Source organism: Triticum urartu, chromosome 6 (assembly GCF_003073215.2).
Source record: "Triticum urartu cultivar G1812 chromosome 6, Tu2.1, whole genome shotgun sequence".
In the NCBI taxonomy this organism is placed as follows: Eukaryota; Viridiplantae; Streptophyta; class Magnoliopsida; order Poales; family Poaceae; genus Triticum; species Triticum urartu.
In genome coordinates, this window is record NC_053027.1 from 328,051,115 (window position 1) to 328,064,937 (window position 13,823).

A 13,823-nucleotide genomic window follows, 5' to 3' on the forward strand; every position below is an offset into this window, starting at 1 on the left:
GGGAAGATTGCCTCCCTTTTGCCGAGTTCTCCTACAACAACAGTTATCAGTCAAGCCTCCAGATGGAACCATTTGAGGTGTTGTATGGACGCAAGTGTCGCACACCCCTCAATTGGTCAGAGACCGCAGAAGGACTAGTCTTTGGGCCCGATATCCTCCGTGAAGCAGAAGAAAAAGTCCAGCTTGTCAGAGAGCGTTTGGAGACTACCAAGTCAAGGCAGAAGAGCTACGCTGACTCACGCCGTAGAGACATGATCCTCCGAGTTGGAGACCATGTATATCTCCGGGTCACACCTCTCAAGGGAACCCAGCGCTTCCATGTCAAAGGAAAACTCGCACCAAGATACATCGGCCCCTTCAAGATCACTGAACGGCGAGGAGAAGTGGCTTACCAGTTGGAACTTCCACCTGAACTATCCGATGTGCACAACGTATTCCACGTGTCACATCTCAGGAAGTGTCTCCAAGTTCCAGACAAGCCTGATCTTTACAAGGACATCGATCACCAAGCCATTGACCTTCAGCCCGATTTGACCTACCGTGAGAGACCCATCTGCATTTTGGACGAGGCTGAACGATGCACTCGAAGCCGCACCATCAAGTACTTCAAGGTAATATTTGGGAGCTTGAACTACTTTGCGGACATCCGTGGACACTTGATCTTCGCCGGATTCGAGACCGCAGCTACCACTCCTGGTTACCCCGAGGGACATGAACTAAATCTGTCATCGGACCGCATCCAGGAAACAACTGTCACACCCAGCATTTTGTAACATTTCATTTGCATTAATAAAGCATGAAAATTTTGGACCAACAAAAACTTTTGCATTAATTGGCTTTTTATTTTGGAGTTGGTTTTCTCTCTGTGATTTTCAAGTGCGCTTTAAAGTCAACTACTCCACCTTCTGTACTTCATCTCCTTGCTCCAAACTTCTGCCCAACGATCATGCCATGTGTATAGTGCAATATAGTATTTTCTTACAACAACAATTTGGCCAAATAGTATTTTCAAAAAATAGTTTTCCAAAAACCCCTGAAATGAGGTTTGCACTACAAGTACTTGATTTGGGGTATGAAAAATATTTCAAAGAGTATATTTGAAACCTATTAGATATAGGATTCCCATAAACCACAAAAATATAATTTTAAAAGTTATTTTCCTATTTTATTTAAAAGCTTTTTCTTAAGGCCAGAAATGGTCTTTAATCGGGAAAAAATATTTGAAAAAAAATCACGGGAACTCAGTGGACATATATCTTCCATATATAAGAGTTTCAACACATGGTCATGTTCAAAATATTGGACAAAACCTCCCAAAACCATTTCTGCCATTTCAAGGATTTGAAATATTTCTACAGGAAATATTTTCATAAAAATACAAGGAAAATCCAGCAAGTCACAAATGCATATTGTGATCACCTTGCAAAGCCTCATGTCAATTAAGGTCATTTTGGTTCACCAAAATGCCCTAAAACCCTCTCTGACCAGAATCAAATTTGAACAAGTTTGTACTATCAACTTTCTCTCCTTGACCCCAACTTTTGTGATCATGTTCACATGACCAAATGAGGCCACTACACCAAGTGGTGCATCAAGGGGAAGTGATTTGCTCAACTAGATCTACACAAGTTCATTTCTGCTAATTTCTAGGGTTTACAAAAGTTGCATTGGCAACTTTGCCCAAATAAGCTCCAAATTGGTGGAAGGCCCTAAATATGTGTGTCATTTCACCCTATGGAGTCTCATGGTATTTGGAAATCATCTGCTGGCCCAAACCATTATCAAACACCTTCTGCCACTTTTCAAAAATCACCATTTTGAACACTAACACTATTCTCCTTGAGCTCAACTTTTTACCACAGCTCCTCCTAGAACTCTCCTACCTCCAGTAACTCTTCCCTGGCCTCAGCTCAGTGATTGAAGAGTGAAACATCCCCATTTACCCTTTTGGACAGCAACATTCTTCTCCGTTCTCACCTCCCTCCTAACCCCAGTGGCCACCCAGGGCATCCAATGCCCCTCCCCCATTCTTTACTCCCCCCTAGAGCCACCAGACACCTTTTGCCGTGCCCACACTTCATAGAAAATGGCCATGCCGGCCATTTAGGCGCTCTGGAGCGCGCTACAGTGCACTCCCGCACTGTAGACGCCCCCTTCCAACCGCCCCTGCCACCTCGGGCCTCCCCAGCGCACCCGATGAAATGCCTCGATGTCCGCAACATGGTAGCTGGTTGGCCCCCTCCTCCTTCAACCTCCTGTGACGAGACGCCTCGCACGCGCACCGGCCGCCTGCAAGCTCCAATGCACAGCCTCACACGCGCGAGCTCTCTGGAGCCTTCCCCGCTCCTTCCCTTCCCTCCTCCGGAGGTGGACCTGATCCACGAACTGTCTGGACTCGTTCACGAGTGCCCTCACGGCCTCTGGCCTCACCGGTGACCTCACCGGCGCACGAGTCCACGGTGGACCGGTGCCCGGCTATATAAGCCGCCCCGGGCTGCTCTAGTAGCATCCGCATCCTCCTCACACCCCCAAGAGCACGCCCGCACCACCCAAACATCCTCAAGGGGCTTCTATGCTCGGGATCGACCAGAGCTCCGCCACCTCGGGTCGCCGTCGATCCAGAGGTATACGCCTTCTCCGCTACCGCTCTCAATCGATCTAGAACCGCAGGAGCCCACTAACCATTTCCCCCCTGTTTCCCCTCTCTTTAGCTGCCGAAAACGGCCGGAACCGCCGCCACCCGAAGCAACTCTGCTGTGCCTCCTCGTCGCCGGTGAACCAGGCCACCCCGGCGACCAACTCCACCTCTATCCGAACAGCGGCTCCTCCCTGAGCACAACGGTACCACCCACGCATCCCCCCGTGCCCTATATCGCCGCCGGCGAGCTCGCCGTCACCTCTGGACGGAGGTAGACAACGACGGCCATGGGCCCTGTCCGTCAGCCTCACACCCTGACGGGTGGGACCCACCCGTTGGGTTTAAAAATGCACGCGCGCGCACCGGTTCGCCGTCGGTCGAAGGCGTACTTCGCATTTACGCCTTCGACGTGGCAGCCTTGCGCGGGCTGATTTGCCTCTGGGCCTGCTGCACTGTGGCCTTTTTGGCCCAGTGGCACAGTGCCACTTTTCTTTTTCTTTTTCTGTATGTTTTATAAAAATTCCACAGGATAAAACATTTATCCAAATGGAATAATTCCAACTCCTAAAATCTTAGAATAATCCCACCTATTTATTGATGTAACTTTCATACACATCCATTACACTTTTCTGCACTGTTTAAATTTAAATTCAAATTTGAACAATAAGATCTCTATTTGAAAATCCACTACTCTGTTCCCCTAACTCCAAATCCAAAACTAGGAATTTTCCCCTTCTTAGTTTCACCCTAGTATTTAACAAAAATAAGTTGACATTTTTCTGAGCACTTTGGTTTTTCTGTTTTATTATTGCCTTATTTTTCTCGTTATTATTTTGCGACAATAGATTGCGTTGCTGACGAAGGAGTTGGACCAGAAGACTTTGAAGACCTAGAAGACTTTGTTGATCCAGGCAAGCAGCCCTTTGACCATGTCTATGAAACCCTTTTTTTATGCATGACATATAGCACCATATTGTTGTTGCAACGAAATCATGATGAGGTCGAACCACTTTGATGGTTTGCCTCCGTTACTTCCTCGTTGGTACTTGCATTGTGCATGACCCTACCTCCTTATGAGGGTTATGCCGGTGGGAGCAGATAGGATGCTAAAGTAGTTGCTACGCAAAAAGGGACGGGAATATGCATGGTGATGGAGACAAAGTATTTTCAAAGGACTTTTTGAAAACCCCGTCGGGTGCCTCTTATGCCCGAGGGAGATAATGAGATGGGTAGCTGCTTGATGACGAAGTGGTGTACCGAGGCTAGTGTGTGTGTTGCTTTCAAAAACGGATTGGTTTAAGTTGCGACCGTTATTCCAACCTTACATGCGCAACCACTCTACACTTATATGGGAAAGGGCATTATTGATTACCTAGGCCAATACTGGATTGGAGCCCACATTATTAGTGACGGGGGAGAGTTGGTGCTCTCTCTCAGGATGGGGTCGTGCCATGTAGGGCGGCCAATAACATTTTTATGGGGCACCGGACACACCGTTGGTACCCCGTGCCAGTGGTATGTGATGAATATAGGAGCAAGGCTCCACAATTTTAAGTTGTGAAATGTTGGGCACGGGGGTTACTACCAATCGAGTGGACTCCATGTTAGTGTTGTCTAGGGAAAGATAGTGATCGGGTACTTACCCCGGGTACTTGAGGTACTGCGGGTCGTGGATGACACAGAAGTTCCCTGGATCCTGTGGGTAAAGTGTGCAACCTCTGCAGAGTGTAAAACTATTCGAATAGCCGTGTCCACGGTCAAGGACAGTTGGGTAACCGCTGTTGGGCTACGTCCACATGTTTACAAACCAGTGTATGTGTTTGGATAAGTGGGAAGAACTACTTGGGTCAAGTCAAAGGACTTGACAAGATTGAGTTGGGTTGATGCCCACTCTATTTATGTTGATATCTGTAACCTGTCCTCATGGTTACTTGTATTCTCCTGATGCATGTCTTACAAGTTGTTGAACATGTCATTGCACTCAAAACTGGCTTTCTGCAAAAAATTACCTATATCATGCATTGTTGTATCTTGAGCCAAAACATGGGTTGCTTGCGAGTACATTCAAAGTACTCATTGGCTTGCCAATGGTTATTTAATTGGCCAGGCATGGAAGAACAGGAGTTCGAAGAAGAGTTCTTTGGAGACGAACATGCGAACTAGGACGTTTCCCAGTCAGAATGCCTGTAGGGTTAAGGCAGATGGCATGGGTTCTACTTATCAACGAAGATTTCCGCTGCTTAAGTTTATTTGGTATTCAGACCTTGTGGCTTTATCTATGTAAGACTTGACCATAATGGTCATAATTTGTGTAAGACGATATGTGTGGATGTAAGACTCTTGTTATTCAGCTTCTGTGTGTTCAGTGAGCATTGATCTCTGGATCACTGTACATGTGCATTCGGTGATCACGACTTATGGGTCGGGGTCCCCACAACAGCTCCCATAACCTCTCTGACCATAGATCCAGAGCAGACTGCGCCATCCAAGGACGGGAGGATTGACCCCACCATAGAGGCCAAAGATTCCACGGCATTGGAGCCACACATTGACTTGATCTCACACGATACCTGTGCCACCGGAACTCTGGACTCGTTTCCGGTCATAAGTTCCGAATCATGTGAGCCCGCGGACGCCGAACTTGATCGTTTATCAATCTTCGAATTCAGCGCCATAGACATCTTCCAGCACTCGCCTTTGGGCGACATGCTAAACTCGTTAAAGAACTTGTCTTTGGCGGAGGACTCACAGCCAAACTATATCCGGTTCAAACTAGGGGCTGATGATGGAGAATTTTGCTCCCCACCCGCCACCCACTTCATAGCCACAGTCAAGGATTTAAACGACACAATTGATTACGACTCCGAGGACATCGACGGTATGGATGACGATGCTAGAGAAGAAGAGGCCTAGAACCCACCGTTCACGGGACGCTGGACAACCACTTCCACGTATGATGTATACATGGTGGATGCACCAAAGGAGAACAATGGGGATGACAAGGAAGATCCAGCTGAGGATAAACCTTTCGAAATACAATCCAAGCACCAGCGTCAGCGGAGCCGCTCTAAGTCACGCCGCGGTAAAGAGAGCAACACCGACACAGGAGAAGATAACACTCCAGAAGATGCCGAAGACAACGAGGACCCCATTGAAACAGTTAATGAACAAGATGAACGGGAAGATGGGTAGGTTAGCTTTGGTAAACAGGCCATGCACAAAGACTCAGAGGATGGAAGTTATCTTCCGCTCTCCGAGGACGAGGTGAGCCTCGGCACCGACGATTTCATCGTGCCTAAGGAACCTCTTGAGCAGGAGCGCTTCAAGCGCCAGCTAATAGCCACCGCAAGGAGCCTGAAAAAGAAGAAGCAACAGCTGCAAGCTGATCAAGATTTGCTCAACGATAAATGGACCGATGTCCTAGCAGCGAAAGAATACAGCCTCAAGCGCCCATCCAAAAGTTACCCAAAGCACAAATTGCTACCTTAGTTCGACGAGGAGGCGCCGGAATACATACCACCATCGTATAATGCGGCTGAACGACCACCACGTGGTCGGGACAAAACGACAACTCACACTGAACACCAACCCGCCCCGCCTCATCGCACAGGTAGGGGTAATTAGCCCACAGCCATACATATGACCTCCGGCAAAACCTGAAAAATAAAGCAGGACATACCAGATCAATCTACGGATCTCGAGGACATGCCTCGACACGCGATGACGGCCACCTATTCGGACGTGACAAACTTAGTCATGCGCGGGCTGAAAACCGCAGACAAACTCCATTAGAACTACATCGCGATATGGCCCAATATAGAGGCGCTGCACACCCTCATTGCTTCACTGATGAGGTCATGGATCATGAATTCCCAGAAGGGTTCAAAACCGTGAATATAGAATCATACGATGGAACCACGGACCCCGCGGTATGGTTCGAAGACCTCCACGCCATCAAATACCTCCCTTTAAAACTCAAGGGGCCAGCTCGGCACTGGTTAAACAGCCTGCCTGAAAATTCTATCGGTAGCTGGGAGGACTTGGAAGAGGCCTTCCTCGACAACTTCCAAGGTACATATGTCCAGTCACCACACGCCGATGACTTAAGCCACATAGTTCAACAACCTGGAGAGTCCGCCAGGAAATTGTGGACTAGGTTCTTAACTAAAAAGAACCAGATCGTCGATTGTCCGAATGCCGAAGCCCTAGCAGCCTTCAAACACAACATCCGCGACGAATGGCTCACTCACCACCTCGGCCAAGAAAAGCCAAAATCCATGGCGGCCCTCACGGCACTCATTACCCGCTTTTATGCGAGCGAGGACAGTTGGTTGGCCCGTAGAAAAAACAACGCAAGTGATGCAAGCACTCCTGAAGTTAAAAATAACAAAGACAAGTCTCAACGCAACAGATACAAGCGTCGAAACAACAGTGATAACACCGAGGATATGGCGGTCAATGCCGGATTCAGTGGCTCTAAATCCCGTCAGCGGAAGAAGTCGTTCCAAAAGAACAATTTGGGCCCATCCATCTTGGACCGCATACTTGATCGTCCATGCCAGATTCATGGCACCCCGGACAAACCACCCAATCATACAAATAGAGATTGCTGGATTTTAAATAGGCCGGCAAATTAAACGTCGAGAACAGGGAAAAGGGATCGCAAAGCAAGGAAGATGACGAAGAGCCCCGGTAACCGAACATACGGGGACAAAAGAAGTTTCCCCCTCAGGTCAAAATGGTGAACATGATATACGCTACCCACATCTCCAAGAGGGAGCGCAAGGGCGCGCTCAGGGATGTCTACGCGATAGAGCCAGTCGCCCCAAAATTTAATCCATGGTCGTCATGCCCGATCACTTTTGATCGTCGGGATCATCCGACCAGTATCCGTCACGGTGGTTCAGTCGCACTGGTCCTAGACCCAATAATTGATGGGTTCCAGCTGACTCGCGTCCTTATGGACGGAGGCAACAGCCTCAGTCTCCTCTATCAGGACACAACGCAAAAAATGGGCATTAACCCATCACGGATCAAGCCCACCAGGACTACCTTCAATGGAGTCATACCAGGTGTAGAAGCCCGCTGTACGGGCTCAATCACACTAGAGGTTGTCTTCGGCTCTCTGGACAACTTCCGAAGCAAGGAGTTAATCTTCGATATCGTCCCCTTCCGCAGCGGCTATCACGTACTACTCGGACGAACTGCGTTCGCTTGATTCAACGCAATACCACACTATGCTTACCTCAAGCTCAAGATGCCTAGTCCACGCGGCGTCATAACGGTCAACGGAAATATGGAATGCTCCCTCCGTATAGAAGAGCACACAGCTGCCTTAGCAGCAGAAGTATAGAGCGGCCTTCTCAAGCAGAACCTTAATTCGGCTGTCGAGCCCACGGACACCGTTAAGAGGGTCTGAAGTACTCTGCAGTAGGAGAGCTCGGCTCGTCAGGAGCTCGACTAGCAATCAGGCCTCTGTCTCAGTCTGATAAAGTGGCGGCATTTGTGCCGCGCGTACATAACTACGCACTCAAAATCCCATGGGCATCGACAAAGCCATAGCTAGCTTGTGGCCAATAGTATGGCTCAACCAACATCAGATACACACATACTTTCACTTTTACTTGTTTCCTTTGCAGGTCTCAATCCCACAGGCCCCATCTGGTGGACTGCTCATCGGTACTCTTGAAGGATAAAAACACCAAGACGGCGAGAAACGCAGACATATGGGGACTTTTGAGGTGATTCCATTAATGATAACTCTACCTATTTTTCAGGACCCACATGCAGCTCTCCCTTGGTTTCGGCATGTCAAATAGCCTTTTGCTTATCGCACTACTTGTATCAATGCGCCTTGACATACTAATTAAATCACAATGAGAACGGTTTGCTACTGGAGCTTTAGGACCCCGGCTTTTTACCTTTGTACCTTTTCTGTTTTCTTTTTTCAGCTCCCCTGTGGATAACCCTATTAGGTAGCACCCGTACACTTTGGTACGCTTGATGTTTGCCAGGGGCTTCATAGCACCCCACATTACGGCAACAAAAGTCCAATCACTATTTATAAGTATAGTTCGGCCCCCTGAATATAGCATTATATGCATTGGCTCTGAATCATGTCTTTGGTCAATAGTTGGGTTCCCTGGCTCCTGTTCTTGCTACCTTACATTCTGCTATATCAGCTAAGGTAGTAAAGGGAGAACTACTGCGATTGTGCCTTGGTTTATCCAAAGGAGCACCTCAGTAGAGAAAGCCAAAAACTGACTATCATGATGCAGCGAGACCCGATCAGCTGTTCGGAGGTTACAAATCGTTGGAGATTTCTTCCACATTATGCGAAGGGTCGGTACTTCCCGATTAGATGCTTAGAGCACTCTAGTTCGGATACTAGGGGCTGCGCCCATGTTTTTATTATAAAACTCCAATGGCTAAGTGAGGGCGTTCAAGCCGCATAGTCTGGTTGCCTGGTTCGTTGCGCTAAACAACTCCTTCAAGGACCATATAATTGGATCAAGATTATTTAGATTCCATCCTGAACACCCCTGTACTACCTACGTGGGGGCAGAAGCCGACGACTGGCCAACCCTCAGATTTCATACAACACAGCCGCACAGGAGGAAAAAATTAAAACATAACAAAGCATTATATTACACAATATCGTTGATTCATGTTACAGGGCATGATAATATGAATATTTTCATGGGAATATAACATCCTTTGCACATTGCTCCCCACAAGGCGGGATCCCTCCAGGACACCATCAAAATATAACTCGGGACGGCGGTGCTCCTTGCCCTCAAGCGCCCCCTCGGTCATCAGCTTATTGGGATCCATCTTCACCCAGGGCATCTTGACACGGGTAAAGGCCATCCCGGCACCTTCAATACAGACCGATCACTTTATTACCTCAAGCCGTGGGCTGGCACTAACAAGCCGCTTCACAAGTCCGAAGTAGCTGCTGGGTATCAGCACGACATGCCATAGTCAGACTATCAGGTCCTTCATGGCTAGCTCGGCCGCCTTGTGTAGCTCGACCAGCTGTTTCAGCTGGTCGATGAAGGGCACCGGATGTTCTGGTCCAAGATATTGAGACCAGAACAGCTTCTCAGTAGAAATCCCTTCTTCGGCTCGATAGAACTCAGTAGCATCTGATACGTTGCGCGGGAAATCCGCAAACGCCCCTGGAGAGCTCCAAATTCCGGTAAGTAAAAGGAACGTTTCCTTCACAGACTAGCTTTGCATAATGAAAGCCTTACCCGCCGTGATCTTCTTGGCCGCCTGGATTTCTTGAAGGGCGCTCAGGGCCTCGTCTCGAGCCTCTTGTGTGCTCTGGCGGGCCTTCGCAAGTTCGGACGTTTGTGTCTTAGAATCACGCTCCAAGGACTCATACTTCTTGATGGCATCCTGGAGCTCTTGCTGGACCTCGCTGACCCGGGCCTCGTGTTTCTTGCACACGGCGCGCTCCTTGGCCACTTTGTCGTTGACCAAGGCTAACTCCTTGAGGGATGCCACCTCGGTCGTGGCCCCTAATAAAACTCATGACACTTTAGTCAGCACGAAACATTCATCCTTCCTCAATTCACGCGCAGGTCACTGCATACCTTGGTTGTCCTGCAGCTGCTTCTTCATGAGGCCGAGCTCTTCTTCGGCCCGCTCCAGTCTCTGCTTCAGGCCGGAGACCTCCGCAGTATGAGTGGAAGCAGCTAGTAGCGACACCTGCTTATTCACATATACATCTTATGTTAGACTCATGCGAAAATTATTTTGATCCTCTATTCGATTTTTTCTTTCCGAACACCGAATAGAGCATCAGGGGCTACTGTCTACACTGTGACATCCTTTCAACAATTACATTACTTACCTCAAAGCCTGTTAAAAGGCTAGCGCAGGCTTCGGTCAGTCCGCTTTTGGCGGACTGAACCTTCTCGATTACCGTGCCCATAAGGACACGATGCTCATCCACAATGGAAGCGCCTCGTAGCGCTTCCAGCAGATTATCCGGTGCCCCGGGTTGGACAGGGGTCACCGATGGAATACGCATACCCCTTGTTTCGAAGGAGGTTGCGTGCCGGATTCGGGAGCCGCATCGGTCTCCGGAATCAAGTCCGGCTGAGTGCCGGACTGAACATGGCCCTCCTCACCACCAGTCTCCCTAGGGATCGGCTCCCGCTGGTGTCCGGCGACGGAGGCATTGCCTTCTGGCGCCTCCTGAGCCTCTCCCCGGCCCGGGGAAGTCCTTCGGGACAACACCTCCGCGTCGTTGGCCTTGGGGGAGTAAGCGGGCGGCGGTGACGCGCTGGCCATTTCCTTTGAATCTAGCGAACCCTCTATCGAGGATCGCAGGGAGCTGTCACCGGCTGGACCATTATGGCATAATTTAAACATATTAATATTAAAAAATGGAAAGGCCAGGCATTTGGACGTCCATAAGGTTTTCGGTACTTACAAGGCGGCCCGAGGCTTGGTCCGGGGCAACTGCTCCAGACTGCTGTCGACATCCCACGCGGAGTCATCCGCAAGGGATCCCTTCCCCTCTTGGGCTCCTTCGCCTCCAAATTTGGGGAGGCCCCCCTTTTCTTCCTTCCCCCCCCTAGGGGGGAGTCGCTTTCTTCATCCTCCTCGTCGTCATCTTCGGCGGCCGAAGAGTGAGCCCTGTCTTCGAACGTCACATCCGAAGCGCCTTTTCTGCGAAGGCCACCCTGGGCCCCCTTGGCCGTTTTCTTGGCCTTCTTCTCCAGCACATCATAAGGCGCCAGAAACAACATCTTCGTCAGAAGCGGGGTTTCTTGGTCTTCGGGCAGCGGAGCCGGATAGTTAATCTGTCCCGCTATATCGATCCAGGCCTGAAAAATTGATAGGAAGGCTTAGACTCCTCAAAATATGCCAGTAAAGGCTATACCTTGAAAACATGAAAGAACTTACCGAATTAGCCTAGCGTTTTAAGCTGAGCCCGCGATCCTCAGTCATAGGCGGTGGTGTCTCGCCGGCCTTGAAGAGCACTTTCCAGATGTCTTCGTGAGTCGTGCCGAAGAGCTCTAGTAGCGTCTGGTGCTTGGCCGGATCGAACTCCCACAAATAGAAAATCTGGCGTTGGCACGGAAAGATCCGGCGAATGAGCATAACCTGGATCACGTTGACAAGTTTGATTCTCTTGGTTGTCATGTTCTGGACGCAAGTTTGGAGCCCAGTTAGCTCGCTCGAAGAACCCTAGGTTAGGCCCTTCTCTTGCCAGGAGATGGGCCACAGCGGAGCTCTAGACTGAAATTCAGGGGCTGCCGCCCAGTTGGTGTCGCGCGGCTTGGTGATGTAGAACCACCCCGACTGCCACCCCTTCACCCTCTCCACAAAGGAGCCTTCGAGCCATATGACTTTGGGCATCTTGCCCACCATGGCGCCTACGCACTCTGCTTGTTGGCCTCTCACCACCTTCGGCTTTACATTGAAGGTCTTCAGCCATAGGCCAAAGTGAGGTGGAATACGGAGAAAGGCCTTGCAAACGACTATAAATGCCGAGATGTTGAGGATAAAGTTGCAGGCTAGATCATGGAAGTCCAGCCCGTAGTAAAACATCAGTCCGCGGACAAACGGGTGGAGAGGGAATCCCAGCCCGCGGATGAAATGTGTGAGAAACACAACCCTCTCATGGGGCTATGTGGTAGGGACGATCTGTCCCTCAGCCGGGAGATGGTGCACGATCTCCCTGGCCAGGTATCCAGCCTCTTGGAGCTCCTTGATGTCTTTCTTCTTAACAGAGGAAACCATCCACTTGCCACCAGCTCCGGATCCGGACATGGTTGGAGTGCTTTCTCCGGCGGGGGAAGCTAGAGCTTGGGCACTGGAGCTCAAGGATGGATGGGTAGAGGAAGAAGAAGGTAGGGGTGAGTGAGGACGAATCCATATCCCCTTATAAAGGCCGCGAATATCAAACGCCTTCCTACTCGCCTTAAAACTCGCCTATTCCCAAGGGCTGTGTAGAAGACACGGTTGGGTTACCCATGCCCGTATTGATGAGAATCACATAATAAGGGGACACAATCTCTGCTTTGAAAAGACGTGCCAATGGCAAACCACGTCTCAAAACATGGAGCGTACAACGAAAAACGGTTCGAAATTATGACTGGACAGATGTGATGTCATGTTACGAAAAGTTGTCAGTAGATTGGACTCGTGTGAAATTATATTCTCTCTGCGGTTGTGTGTGGTGTGTGTTACAGGTCCGGACACATCGATACGTCCGAAGGATATTGTGGAGTTCGGAAGGAGGAATCCGCCTTGCAATGATGAAGAGAGACCTATGCGCCGGATACCTTGTCATTGAAGCCAGGTTCAGGGGCTACTGAGGGAGTCCTATACTAAGGGGTCCTCGGGCGTCCGGCCTGTTAGCCGTGGGCCGGACTGATGGGTTGTGAAGATACGAAGACCGAAGACTACACCCGTGTCCGGATGGGACTCTCATTGGCGTGGAAGGCAAGCTTGGCGACTAAATATGTAGATTCCTTTCTTTGTAACCGACCTTGTGTAACCATAGATCCTCCTGATGTCTATATAAACTGGAGGACATAGTCCGGAGGACACAAACATTATTGTAGCCATACAAGCTAGACCTCTAGGGTTTAGCCATTACAATCCCGTGGTAGATCAACTCTTGTAATACTCATATTCATCAAGATCAATCAAGCAGGATGTAGGGTATTACCTCCATAGAGAGGGCCCGAACCTGGGTAAAACATTGTGTCCCCTGTCTCCTATTACCATCGACCTTAGACGCATAGTTCGGGACCCCCTACCCGAGATCCGCCGGTTTTGACACGGACACCGATGAAGAGCTATATTACCTTCAGAAGTGCCAGACAAGAAAAACCCCCTTGTTCATTCCGATACAATCCCACTCTCTCGCTCCTGCTCTCTTTTACTACATTAGGACAACAACGATTCAACTGTTACATGCTGCGGTAGTTGAACCCTTTTCCTTTGCATGACCTGTCATTGCCATAGTAAATAGATGAAACACACTAGCATGAGTAGGAGTTGTTTGAGCCCTGATGTGCCTACTCATTCATGCTTGTTGTCATGCCTGCTACTGCTCAGAGTTGAGTCGGGTCTGCTTCATCGGGAATGAATTAGAATGTGGTGAACATGTCCTATTATGAGAGCTAAGTGTGTGAACACGATTTGGTAAAGGTAG